General features: G+C 39.0%; 1 protein-coding gene across 6 annotated transcripts in view; it reads right to left on the reverse strand.

Moving 5' to 3' along the window:
• Positions 1-11,422, reverse strand: part of CNOT4 (CCR4-NOT transcription complex subunit 4) — a 151,254-nt gene extending 139,832 nt beyond the window's left edge. For all 6 annotated transcript variants that reach the window (XM_061165870.1, XM_061165868.1, XM_061165869.1 and 3 more), the window contains exon 1: positions 11,205-11,422. The gene's annotated coding sequence lies outside the window, so the exon portion shown is untranslated. The remainder of the gene's footprint in view (positions 1-11,204) is intronic.
• Between the last annotated feature and the right edge of the window lie 1,066 nt (positions 11,423-12,488).

Here is a 12,488-nt window from a genome sequence, read left to right on the forward strand (position 1 = left end):
TGGAATGTTGCATTGCTGCTGCTAAGTCACTTCAGTCGTGTCCGACTCTGTGCTACCCCACAGACGGCAGCCCACCAGGCTCCCCCGTCCCTGGGATTCTCCAGGCAAGAACACTGGAGTGGGGTGCCATTTCCTTCTCCAATGCGTGAAAGTGAAGTCGCTCAGTTGTATCCAACTTTTAGCGACCCCATGGACCGCAGCCTACTCCATCCGTAGCCTTCTCCCGAATGTTGCATTGAATTGTGTCATTTCCTTCTTTCCTCCTGAAGTCATACTGGAAGTGATATCATACTGGATCTTACCATCCCTGTGACTTCTGCCCTAGGAAATTCTTCGTTTTCTGAGACATACTTTTCCACCTTCTTTTTACTTCTCCAGTTGTTCCGTTAATAATACCTTTTTTAACTTCTACCCCTTTAAAGGGAGGGATCCCAAAAACTTACTTTCCTTTATACTTGTCTGTTATCTCAGTCCCCCTCAAGGTTCATTCATCCAATAAATATTTGTCAAGCGTCTTATTACCTACCAGGCACTGTTGGAGTCACTCTGGATACATCAATGAACAGAATAGACAAAAAACATCTTATCCACATAAAATCAAGTATCTGTGCTACCACAGACAGTCAAAACCATCTTCCCCTAAATACTATGGTTCTTCCAGTAGTCATGTATGGATGTGAGAGATGGACCATAAAGAAAGCTGAACGCCAAAGAATTGATGCTTTTGAACTGTGGTGTTGGAGAAGACTCTTGAGAGTCCCTTGGAAAGAAAAGAGATCAAACTGGTCCATCCTAAAGGAAATCAATCCTGAATATTCACTGGAAGGGCTGATACTGAAGCTGAAGCTCCAATACTCTGGTCACCTGATGCGAAGAGCTGACTCATTTGAAAAAACCCTGATGCTAGGAAAGATTGAGGGCAGGCGGAAAAGGGGACGACAGAGGATGAGATGGTTGGATGGCATCACTGACTCGAAGGACATGAGTTTGAGCAAGCTCCAGGAGTTGGTGATGGACAGGGAGGCCTGGCGTGCTGCAGTCCATGGGTCACAAAGAGTCGGACACGACTGAGCAACTGAACTGAAACACTATTTTAAACACATCTCTCCCCAACTTAAAAAAATGAATTTGAAGTGACTGCAATGATTCCCCTCTTATCAATCACATCTAAATTTCTCTGTCTTCATTCAAAACACTCATAATTATTTTCTATCTTACCTGTCCAGATTCATTTTCCAGTATTCCTTGATTCAAAAGAATCCTAGATAGGTCAGTACTTGGATTACCCCATAAAACACTCTACTCGTGTTTCTAGCTGGTCAAATAACTACTGAAAATCTATGTCCACTACCTAGACAGAAAAAAAGTATACTGAATAAAAACTCTACTGAAACAGATTTTTTTTTAAATCCTTTCAAATGTGTAAAAACAGCAAACACTTCTACAGGGCTTACTATATGCCAAAGGTTTCCCAGGTGGCGCTAACGGTAAAGAATCCTGCTGCCAATGCAGGAGACACAAGAGACACAGGTTTAATCCCTGGGTTGGGAAGACCCCCTGGAGGAGGAAATGGCAACCCACTCCAGTATTCTTGCCTAGGAAATCTCTTGGACAGAGGAGCCTCGAGGTCTACAGTCCATGCGGCTGCAAAAAGTCAGACACAACTCAGCACACATACAAAACAAGACTATATGCCAAACACTACTCCATGCATTTTATAGACATTAACTCATTTATACCACACGACAATCTTAATGGCTGCATCCTACAAATGAGGAAGCTGAGGCCCTGATAGGATAAAGTAACTTGCCCTAGGTCTGACAAGGAGTATGTGGTAAAGTCAAGATTCACGCTCAGGCAGCCTGGTTCCATACTAAACTGCATAATATTCGCAGCAGAAGCAATAAACAAAAATAGGAATTCAAAAGGCTGGCAAGGAAATCCAGGGGCCAATGAAAACTATGTTCAACTGTATTAAAAAAAAAAATCATTTAAGTTAACTCCTTTACTCTAAGAGCAATATTTCTTTTAATATAATGCCAAGTTTTGAAGATTGTAGAATTTAGTAGTACATCATAAAATGCACAATCTGTAAACACAAACACATCATATGTTATTCAAAGTTCTTCAAAGCTGCTGAAAATATTTGCTAGGTATGACAAAATATATTTTTATATATTTATATATACATATAGCTAATAAATGTTCTTTTATTAGCATGGCTATTAAAGTATTTTATTGTCATACTTGTTTTCATTAGTATCAAACAGATTGGAATACAGTGCAGGGAAGGTAACTACCTTAAACAAAGACTACGAGCTCTACTTTCTAGAAGCAACATTCACATCTGTACTAGGGCGAGTATAACAGAAGAGATTTTAATAGAAGCAAGACATTCCCAAAGATGTACCACTAAGCACCTAATTTATATCCATACCCTGCAACCTACCACCAACTCTATGGCTAAAGCACATTTTACAAGATTTCTAAGGATTCATTTAGGAAATTTATGAAGCTATTTTAGAACTGATTATATACAATTAAAAATCAAAGGAAGAGGTTCTTGTATAAAATAATCTTAGAATAATCATATGCCAATTTATGAACAGACGAGGAGTATCATACATATTTTTTTCTCTTTCCCATTTCCCCCTTCTTCCTGGCAGATTAAAGACACAATTATCAGGTTCTGAGCTAGAGAGATTAAAATACCGAAGCCTGGAGAAGGAAGCCAGTCTGACTTAGAAAAGGCTAAAGTTTGTAGCCTTCCCAACTAGTAGCCTAACTTAGAAAAGAAAAACCTAAAGTGTGTAGCCAAAGGCAGCAAAGGAGCCCGTACCATCAACGCCTGAGGCAAAAATGCACTGTGGCCGTTATTAGAATTTGAAGACTTTCATTGTATTTTCTGCCTGTCTTCCCTTTTCCTAGGTTTGCAATGCACCTGCCCTCCTAGCAACTCAAGACACTCCCAAAGCCACTCACACAAAAAGGGCCCTTTCCCAAGGTTTATATGAATAAAGCTATGCAAAATACTAATAATTTGACATTAATTCAAGTTGTTAAAATCTGGGAGAGCCTCTTGGAGCATGGAACCATTTGCTCCCCTCCCTACCAACCCCTCAGGGCTTCCCTGGTAACAGCTGGTAAAGAATCCGCCTGCAAGGCAGGAGACCCCGTTTCGATTTCTGGGTCGGGAAGATCACCTGGAGAAGGGATAGGCTACCGACTCGAGTATTCCTTTCCCTGGTGGCTCAGCTGGTAAAGAATCTACCTGCAGCATGGAAGACCTGGGTTCAAAAGATCCCCTGGAGAAGGGAACAACTACCCACTCCAGCATTCTGGCCTGGAGAATTCCATGGACTGTATAGCCCATGGGTCACAAAGAGTTGGACACAACTGAGTGTCTTTCAGTTCACTACCACCCCTTCATCATGGCTCCATACTCAAGGCATTAAATTAAAAGTTGCTGGGGGAAAAGAATAGATTGGGAGCTACCAATGAAAATATTCTCAAATACTAAGGCTCTCCTATACTGCATATTTGATAATTTACTTCCTTTCCACGTACACTGGGAATGAGAAAGAAGCATAATGCTCCACAAGATTCTTCTGCGCAAAGGCGATCTCAATTCAATCTTAAATCCAAAAATTAAAATATGAAAGGCTCTGTTAAAATATACCAAAGGAGAAAGCAACAGCTTTCTATTCTAGTGACCATATTAGACAGCACACATAACCCGCTAAAGAAAGAAGGGGAAAAATGTCAGAAATAGCTCTGTCACATTACCAGGATCAAGGAGGTTCAGGATGGAGGGAATGTCAATGAAAAACACATATTTCCCAACAAAGCACTATATTACTTTATTATCTTTATTCTTATTATAATTTCCCAAAATAGTCATGGCATTATTGTAAATCTTTTATATTAATAATAGGAAAGAAAATGATTGATAAGTCATTTTGAAGCTGTAAGCACCCCAAGCTTGATATATTTTCAGACTCAATTGTGATAATTCTTGAGATCTACATGCTAAATGTTGTAAAAAGGGACTACGTGTCATATTGAGGGAAGCAAAAACAGAAGAAATGCAAATACAGTATTATTACTCATCTACTATTTACAAAGCCAAAACAAGAAATCTACTTTTTCCCCGTTGCTTTAAGATACAAAATGAAATTTTCCTTCACAAAACAAAGAAAGCATGCTATCCAGAAATACACAATAGATGAAGAAAGTTGGTTTAATGAAGAGTAAACAAACCAAAACAAAGAAAAGAATAACTTCAAGGGTCTCAGAACTTAAAAAAAAATTCCAAATAGAATAAATAAGCCTGTTGTTTAACCAGATCTGTTTAGAATACCTCTGCAAAACAAAGTATAATCAAAATAAATCAAAGAAAAAACTTTCACTTAATAATGGCCCTACATTCTTTCCCCTGCTGACCTATCCTTATTCATCCTTACGGGAGCTTGGGGTTGACAATATTAGTATTCTATTCATCAGAATTTTATGCCATTCCTTCTGCTTTCATCAGGTCACTATTAAACTTTAAAGACACCCAATAATATATACTGGTTACAAGCTGTTCAAACATACATTTCCTAATAATCCTGAACTCATACACACTTAAGCAGATGAGGCATCAACTTCTCTTTTACAGATGAAATATGTTCCATCTCATCATCATGTAATAAAGATTTTATTTTCTAAACTCTTATTTCTCAGTGAACACACAACTAAAATTATTTGAAAACACTGGTGGTTATTTTCTGCTGAAATTTTTTGAGATTGTTATTTTGAGAAATCACGCCTCACTTCCTTTCCAAAAGCTGGGCTTGGGTAACAAACTGCAGTTTACTATCAAAGACAAAGAGACTACGTTTCTTCAGTTCTCTACTCTCCAAAACCTTGCTGTCATTTCTGGATGTAAAGGACTGAAGCGAAGTTGGAATCTACAAGACGTCACACCAACATCTCTCAGATTAATTTTTCTCACTCAACTGTCCTCCCCAAAATATACTGCACACTACTGAAGGAGGGATCTTTCTAGAGAGTACTTTCACTATGTCATCTCCTGCCCCAACCAACCTACTGGCTCCTTACTACTTAGCAGATCAGATTCAACCTGACACTGAATATACCTCACAATCTAGCCCAAATCTAGTATACTAATTTCTCTGACACCATTCTCAGAAATTAGCACCTTATTCCACTGAGATCAGACTCATCTCTCTCTCACATCATGCTGGTCCCCATCAACGTGTCTGCTCCTGCTTCCACACTCCACATGGAATGTATGGAATGTTCTCCTTCTGAAGACGCTCTGCCTTCAGTACATATTCTTTATTCAAGTCCTACTTTCTCAAGAAGCCCTACTTCTAAATATCCCTACTCTAACATACTGGACTCAGACCTATGAATCAAAGCATTAGATGCATTATGTTTTGGTTAGCGCTAGTTAATAATTATAGAAGTACACCCAACAAGATAATGAACTCTTAGAAGAGGTTGAACCGTTTCCCAAGAAGCACATCTATAGTAAATACTTAAAGACCATCTGACAGACTGAATAATCATGCTTCAAAAAGAAAAAACTCAAGGATTTTTATGTCAAAAGATTTCTAGCTCATATGAAATAGTTGTGAAGATGAGGATTTGCTTCAGAATAATCCAGGTCAAAGAGCAGGGGGACACGGAGTAAACTAAGTGAAGGCACAGGTGAACCCAGACTGATTATGAGTTGACCTTTGAAGTGACACAGACACTTCTGTCTGTGTCAGAGATTTCTGACACAGTAGACAGCGATTTTTGTCCACTTTTGTTTAAAATTTTCCACAATGTTTTCTTTTTTAACACTAATAAGTCTATAGTTTATTTTAAATGACAAAACCAAGGCATAGAATACCACTTTTCTTTACCCAACAAATACCCAGGTCCCTATTTAAAGTAAGAAAAAAATTCTGGAATGATCTAACTTGGCAGGGAACTTGTATGATTCTAATTCTCAACTAAGAATTAACTTAAAAATTAGAGGGAAAAAAAAACAAAAAAAAAAGAAAAAAACCAATCTAAATGGAAGGGATCACCATCAAAAGAAAAATTAATCTACTACCAAAAGCAATACTGTTTATATCTCAAATTCTCATTCAATTACAGCATTCACAAAAGGACCCACCCAAACAACAGCTGAAAATCAGCTGTTGTTTTTTTTTTTAAAAAAAGCAAAATATGAAAGGCAAAAAAAAAAAAAAAAGACTGCTACAATCAACGTTCAATAAGCCAAATCAGTCAACGCTACTTCAAGAAATACACAATCTGAAGACACCTATTGCTCTTAACAGAGACTGACTTAGTAGAGTATTAAATAATCAGAAAAATAAGCACTTCCTCTATTCTGAGAACTGAAAATTATGTTTAACAAATTTCAGATATTTGTCTTAATGACAATGTATCTGTTTGCTGCTACTAAGGAATGCTCCACCGCTTTGGTAGTTCAGGCTACAGCTACTTATCAAAATTCAACCACCATTTCTCTACATCATCGTTAACTAATTCTTTTTAAAAGCAGTAATACAAACACCTACTATCTTTAAATGTTGGTGTTTTATTCTAATGACATTGCTTCTTTACCTTGACTTTTTTTCTCCCAAACTAGTTTTAGGTATATACACACACTAATCTGATTATTTTGATTTCCCCTTCTCCACAATTTCTGTAAATATTCAAGAGGGGAGGTTTTAGATACCATAACTAAAAACCCAGCTGATTGCAAACAGATATTTCACATACCCTGATGCTGGGAAAGATTTAGGGCAGAAGGAGGGGGGGGGACAGAGGATGAGATGGTTGGATGGCATCACTGACTCAATGGACATGAGTTTAAGCGAACTCCAGGAGATGGTGAAGGACAGGGAAGCCTGGTGTGCTGCAGTCCATGGGGTTGCAGAGTCAGACACGACTGAGCGACTGAATAACAAATAAATAGCAAGCTTTATCCTCATAGCAATACATCATCTGTCCATCACCCAATACAATTAAAGTTTAAAACAGGACAACTTTCTTGTATAAACAGAGTTTAGAAAGAATGAAACCAAACTCATAAATAAACTTCTTAGAAGAAAAATAAACATACTCAAATTGCCTTGTACTTGCCCTATCTTTAAAGTTTCATTTTCCTAGCGAGTAAAGGTAATGATCTTCTTTTTAGTAGCATGTAATTTCCCTCTTCCAGTAAAAGAAAAACTGCTATAGGAAAGCTAATCTAAGGGGCCAAAGAAAAACTGCTATAGGAAAGCTAATCTAAGGGGCCAAAACAGTGTTGAAATATTCTCTTCTATAAACTACTTTAAGAATCATGCTACGAAAAAGAAATGAGACAAAACCTATTGGATTAATATTACACCTGAAAAAATTTGATATTTACCATACAATCTTTTCTAATAAAGAAGACCACATAAATATCAAAAAATATTTTCAGAAAACCACTAACTATAAGATTATCTTCTTTCATCACATCACTAAGTGAGTAAATAATGCCCATCTTTATTATTTGTATACTCTTGACTTTTGAGAAAAAATATTACTTTTTAAAATATCAAGGGGATTACCACAAAGAATGGGCCATTTGCACATTTTTCCTAATATCTCTGAGTTAAACACAAATTTTTTTAAATCTCAAAATGTGTTAACAAATTTTATCCAACACATGCTACTCCAGTGGGATGAAAACCATTTACAAGTTCCACTTAGATTAAGAAATCCTTTGAGAAAAGTATGTAGTACATTCTAGTTATACTATTTCTAGAGCACTAAAGATCTCTATAACCTATTTCCCTACTGTTCTTCTTTAGAACCAGCTGAGATGAATGTAACTTCCTTCACAAAAAGTCAAGACAGTAGTAAATTTAATGACAAAAAACTAACTGAGTTTTCAGCAAATGCTTAAGTTTTCACAAATTAAAACTTTGTACTTCACTTGAATGGTCTATAGAAATAGTAACACTGAGTTGAAACGGATTCATCAAGTGCTATTTGCAGGCACCAAAAAGAAAAAAAAAATGTTTTAATCAACAGTGTGGCTTAACCTTAAGACAGAAGTAGTGAAAGAGAGAAAGGGAAGATCTCTAAAATCATAGTGCTTAAACTGAGAAGGTATTTTTTCATTAACTATATATATATATATATAAACATCATCTTAAAAATAAAACTCCCCTAACACAAGATGTTCACCCTTAAGCAATGCCCTCTTTCTTTTACAAAGTAATAAACTGCAAGTTATCGCTAGTGCTCCATTCAGACTGAAGTTGAAGGGCATTACAAAACAATTTTTCTGCACTTTGCCATTTGATTATAATTGTCTCATCCCTCGTAAAAGGTCTGTCTACAGAACTTCATATAAACAAATTTTATAATAAGTTAACCTTAAGTAACTCACATTCAAAAACTCTCCATTAAAAATAATTTATTCAGTTGAAGAATTCAACTACTGAACCCAGCAGAAAGTATTTCAAACCACCCCCCACTCCCCCCCAAAAAACCCATAAAATTAGGAAGCTGCAATAAACCATACAAAAATATTTTAAAATCTCAGCTCTCTATTTCCTATCAAAATATCAAAGCACTTTTAAATTATTTTCTTCAGATGTGTTAAAGATCCCATAGTGAATTCATTTTGACTTCACAGTGCTGAAAATAAGAATTTGATGACTGCAGGTAAAAAAAAGTATAGAGTGGAGAAAACTACTTGAGAACATTTTTTTATTGAAGCAAAATAGCTTTACAAAAGAAAAGCTATATTAAAATCATTTACCTTCTTCTGCCAGACAGTCCTCTCCTAGAATACATTGCTTACAATTCAGCAAAGCATGACTGCCAAAGGTTTCTAAACCCATTCGGATTTTTCATAGTAGAAAGCTTCTCCGCCAGTGTATTACAAAGAAAAATGAAATGTATTTTTTGCTTAGAGTTGAAGATCAATTGTATTAAATATTTTCCTACTAATATAAACTAAAAGTAATACTTAAAAAAAAAAAAAGCTCAGGTTATAACTCAACACAAGGTTTGCTACATAAATTGCTTCTAAATCTCAGAAGAGTAGGGATTAATTCAGTTTCCCCAAATTGTGGCTTAAGTGGTTGAAAGGAAAAATGAAGCTTTATAAACATCTTTTCCTAACCTTGGTTTACATTTGATGAAACAGACCATTTATCACAATCAAGTGAATGTAATGTCAAATGTAAGATTCCTCAAGTATTACAGGTAAAATCTGTAAAAATCACAATTAATGCAGTAATCTCCAAAAGTGATTTAAAGGGCAGCTGTATGTATTTATATTTACACTTGAGGTATTATTACTTTTGCAAATAAGAGGTATATTGCTGCATGAGATTGCTACCATGACTTTTAACATTTTTATATATATCTCATGAATACAATGTCTTATTCATGTTTAAATTTGAGATGTATGTATCTGATCTATGTAATCCGGTTTGTTTTTCTGGTAATTCTTTACTTCACAGTAGTCTGACTATAGCAAAAGCTCCTTCTTCACTTTATGCCATTACTCAGGACATTTTAATTTCGCTTTCACCAAAACAGACATCATAAGCCACCCTTGGCTTCTAGCTTTCTGTTTCTTAATGTAAACAATAATGACAGTGAGTGCTACCAAATGCATTTATGTGCACAGCTTTGTCATTTCTTTTCCCAGCCCCCTTCTTTCCTATGAAAAAAATCAGGGATTTCGTTCTAGAAAAAAATCGATTTTTCTTTTGCTTATATACCTAATGGTTTTCAAAAGAAGATAATGTATTCTGATACCTACCATTCTAGAAATGTTAAAAGAAAGAACTTACCAAATCCAAAAATATTAAGTCAGTCTGGTATTAGCCAGAGAGGAAATTTCCACTCAAACTATAAATAAAATGTCATCAATTAAGGTGAACATCAATAAAACTGAGTCAATAATCAATTCTCAATTTGGAAGGAATCCGTAAACCACATATAACCTGCATATAATCAAAATATCACTTATATTTGCTCGTGAAGCTCACAGACGAATTTGATTGTGTGCCAGATTTATCTTATTTTTTAAACGCCTAGGCTAATATGTGTTGGTATAATCAGAGCCCATACTAAGTGTCCTGGGGAGATACAATTCAGAAGAACGTTTGGTAGCATGGAGAAACCAGTCCAAAATGAAAAAAGAAAAACAAACCAAAACAAAACCACGTCTCAACAGAGCGAATAATCCACAAATTGATCGCTGGGAGCAAAATGGTCAAGACGCTCCTCTCCGGAGTAGCCTGAATAAACGATCTTCACTCAAAATGTTTAATAGTATCCTACCTCACTTCATTCACTTCCCAACTTCCTTGACTTTTCAGGGGCCAACACGGGGCGTCCCTTTTTTTTTTTTTTTTTTTTTTTTTTATTCTGGAAGAGTATGCTGCAAGAATCAGTTAGGAAAGAGGGACGGGAAGGACAATACCCAAGAAAGCTGTGAAACAGGTGGGTTAGAACGAGCAGCGGCACAATCGAGATAGTTAAGGGGCAGCTTTAAAAATGACAGATGTGGTTAAACGAAAGACAGCAAATCTGAAGAAGCTCCAGGGTAGCAAGACAGGCTGAGGGGCTGACTGCAAGCAACAGAAGGGGGCAAAGGCTAACTCCAGAGTGGTAGCAGCCGAGCAAAAAAAAAAAAAAAAAAAACCAAGCAGCAGGACGAGTGGGCAACGAGCAGCAGGATTAATGAGCAGCAGCAGCGGCACGGGTCAGAGTGGGAGTGATGGCTTTGGTCCTGCGAGACGGGGTCCAGTGGGAAAGGACGTCAGAGAGGGGCAAGGGGGCTGGGAAAACAAGGAGTCCTGAGACCTGAGATTGCTGCTCCCACAAAAATGTAGAGGAAAGCGCTGAAGACGAGCAGCCGCCTCAGCTGCCCAATTGAAGAGATTTTCGAAGCAGCCGGCGCTCGCCGCCGTGCTGCCTTCTGCCCCGCTCCCTTTTCCTGGTGGTAACTGCTGTGGCGTAGAGGGGAGAGGGAGGAGGAGGAGGAGGAGGAAGATCGAGAAGGAGGAGGGTGAAGATGAGGCGGGGGGGCTGGGGAGAAAGGGGGGTGCGGCCTGCACAGTCCCAGCGAAGCCTCCGCTCTCTCGTAGCCGGTCAGCCCTGGGTTTCCCCTAAAGCCCAGCCCCGCATAGACTCACCCGCCTGCCTTGCCTCGCTTTTCCCTTAGCCGACTCCACGCGCTGCCGCGTCCTCACAAGAGACCACTGAACGAGTGTCGGGGAAAAAAACTCTTCAGAACCGGGTCTGATTGCTTCAGCGAGTCCGACCTTTACGGCTGAGAGAGAGACTCTCAGCTTTCGGTGGGTTCCACAGCCAGACGGGCCACCATCTTACATTAGGGTAAGACTCCTCCGGCCTCCCGTGCGCAGGCGCACGCCAATCCGGTCGGGAGGGCCGGGGGAGGGGCGGGAGGAGTGGCGGGTGGTCGCTCCCGCAGCACCCTGGGAGTTGTAGTCCTGGGACGGTAACCGCCCAGCTGCAAGCCGGGAGTTGAAGTTCTCACTCGGAGGGCGGCTGGCATCGCCTGCCTCACGTGGCTGCTACACTATTGCCTTTTTTCGTGTTTTGCTTCCTTCTTGGCCCTCGTGTGTGCTGCTCCGCTGTCATTTGGTCGGCGGCCTACGTTAGCGGTTCCGTTTCCTCAGTGTTTGCTCAAATATGGGAAACCAAAACTCGGGGCGGGCGTAACCAATTTGGGGGAGCCGAGAACGTTTTTTCTCTGCTCCGCCCACCATAGGTATCAGAGAGGGCGGGGTAGAGGCAGATGCGGGGGTAGGAGGAGCGCGGGATTTGATCTAGGGTGGGAATTAGATTCTGAATTAGCGTTTGTTTTTTGAAAAGTGAGTGTTATCTCGTTTCCCCTGTTTGCGCTTTTTGGAGCCACCACCCTTCTTCCCATCCTCACCATTAATCTCCAGTGAAGAGGTAATCCTAAATTGTCCTGTACAGAAGTACAAGAGATCGGAACACCCACGCACTTACAAAAATGTGTTTCTGATGAGGTCAATATGAGAACATTATGCGGACTTTGCATATTAGTGTTAGTTCGGTTTCCAGTCTGCACAGCTCTGCGCTCGGAGTTCACAAACCCTTCACACATCAATACATGCCAACGAACATAAGAATGCACTCGCAATTTCTACGAGCGCTGAGGAATCCTCAATCTCAAAAATCAGTCAATTTACTGGTCCCGCCCACAGTCCTCCTAGAATTCTGGTGGAAGTGGCGCTCCACGCAGTCGTTTTTGCTTATTGCGTGTATTCCTCACCCATTCATACAACAGATACTCATGGAGCTCCTCTTGTGTGCCCGGCACTGTTCTATACATGGGGAGGCGACGGTGAGCAAAAGAGATAGCATTCTCCGTTTCTATTATAGGAATTCCTGTATCTATTCCAGTGTGTGTGTTGGGGTGAGAGAAA

This window comes from Dama dama, chromosome 18, assembly GCF_033118175.1.
Source record: "Dama dama isolate Ldn47 chromosome 18, ASM3311817v1, whole genome shotgun sequence".
Classification (NCBI taxonomy): Eukaryota; Metazoa; Chordata; class Mammalia; order Artiodactyla; family Cervidae; genus Dama; species Dama dama.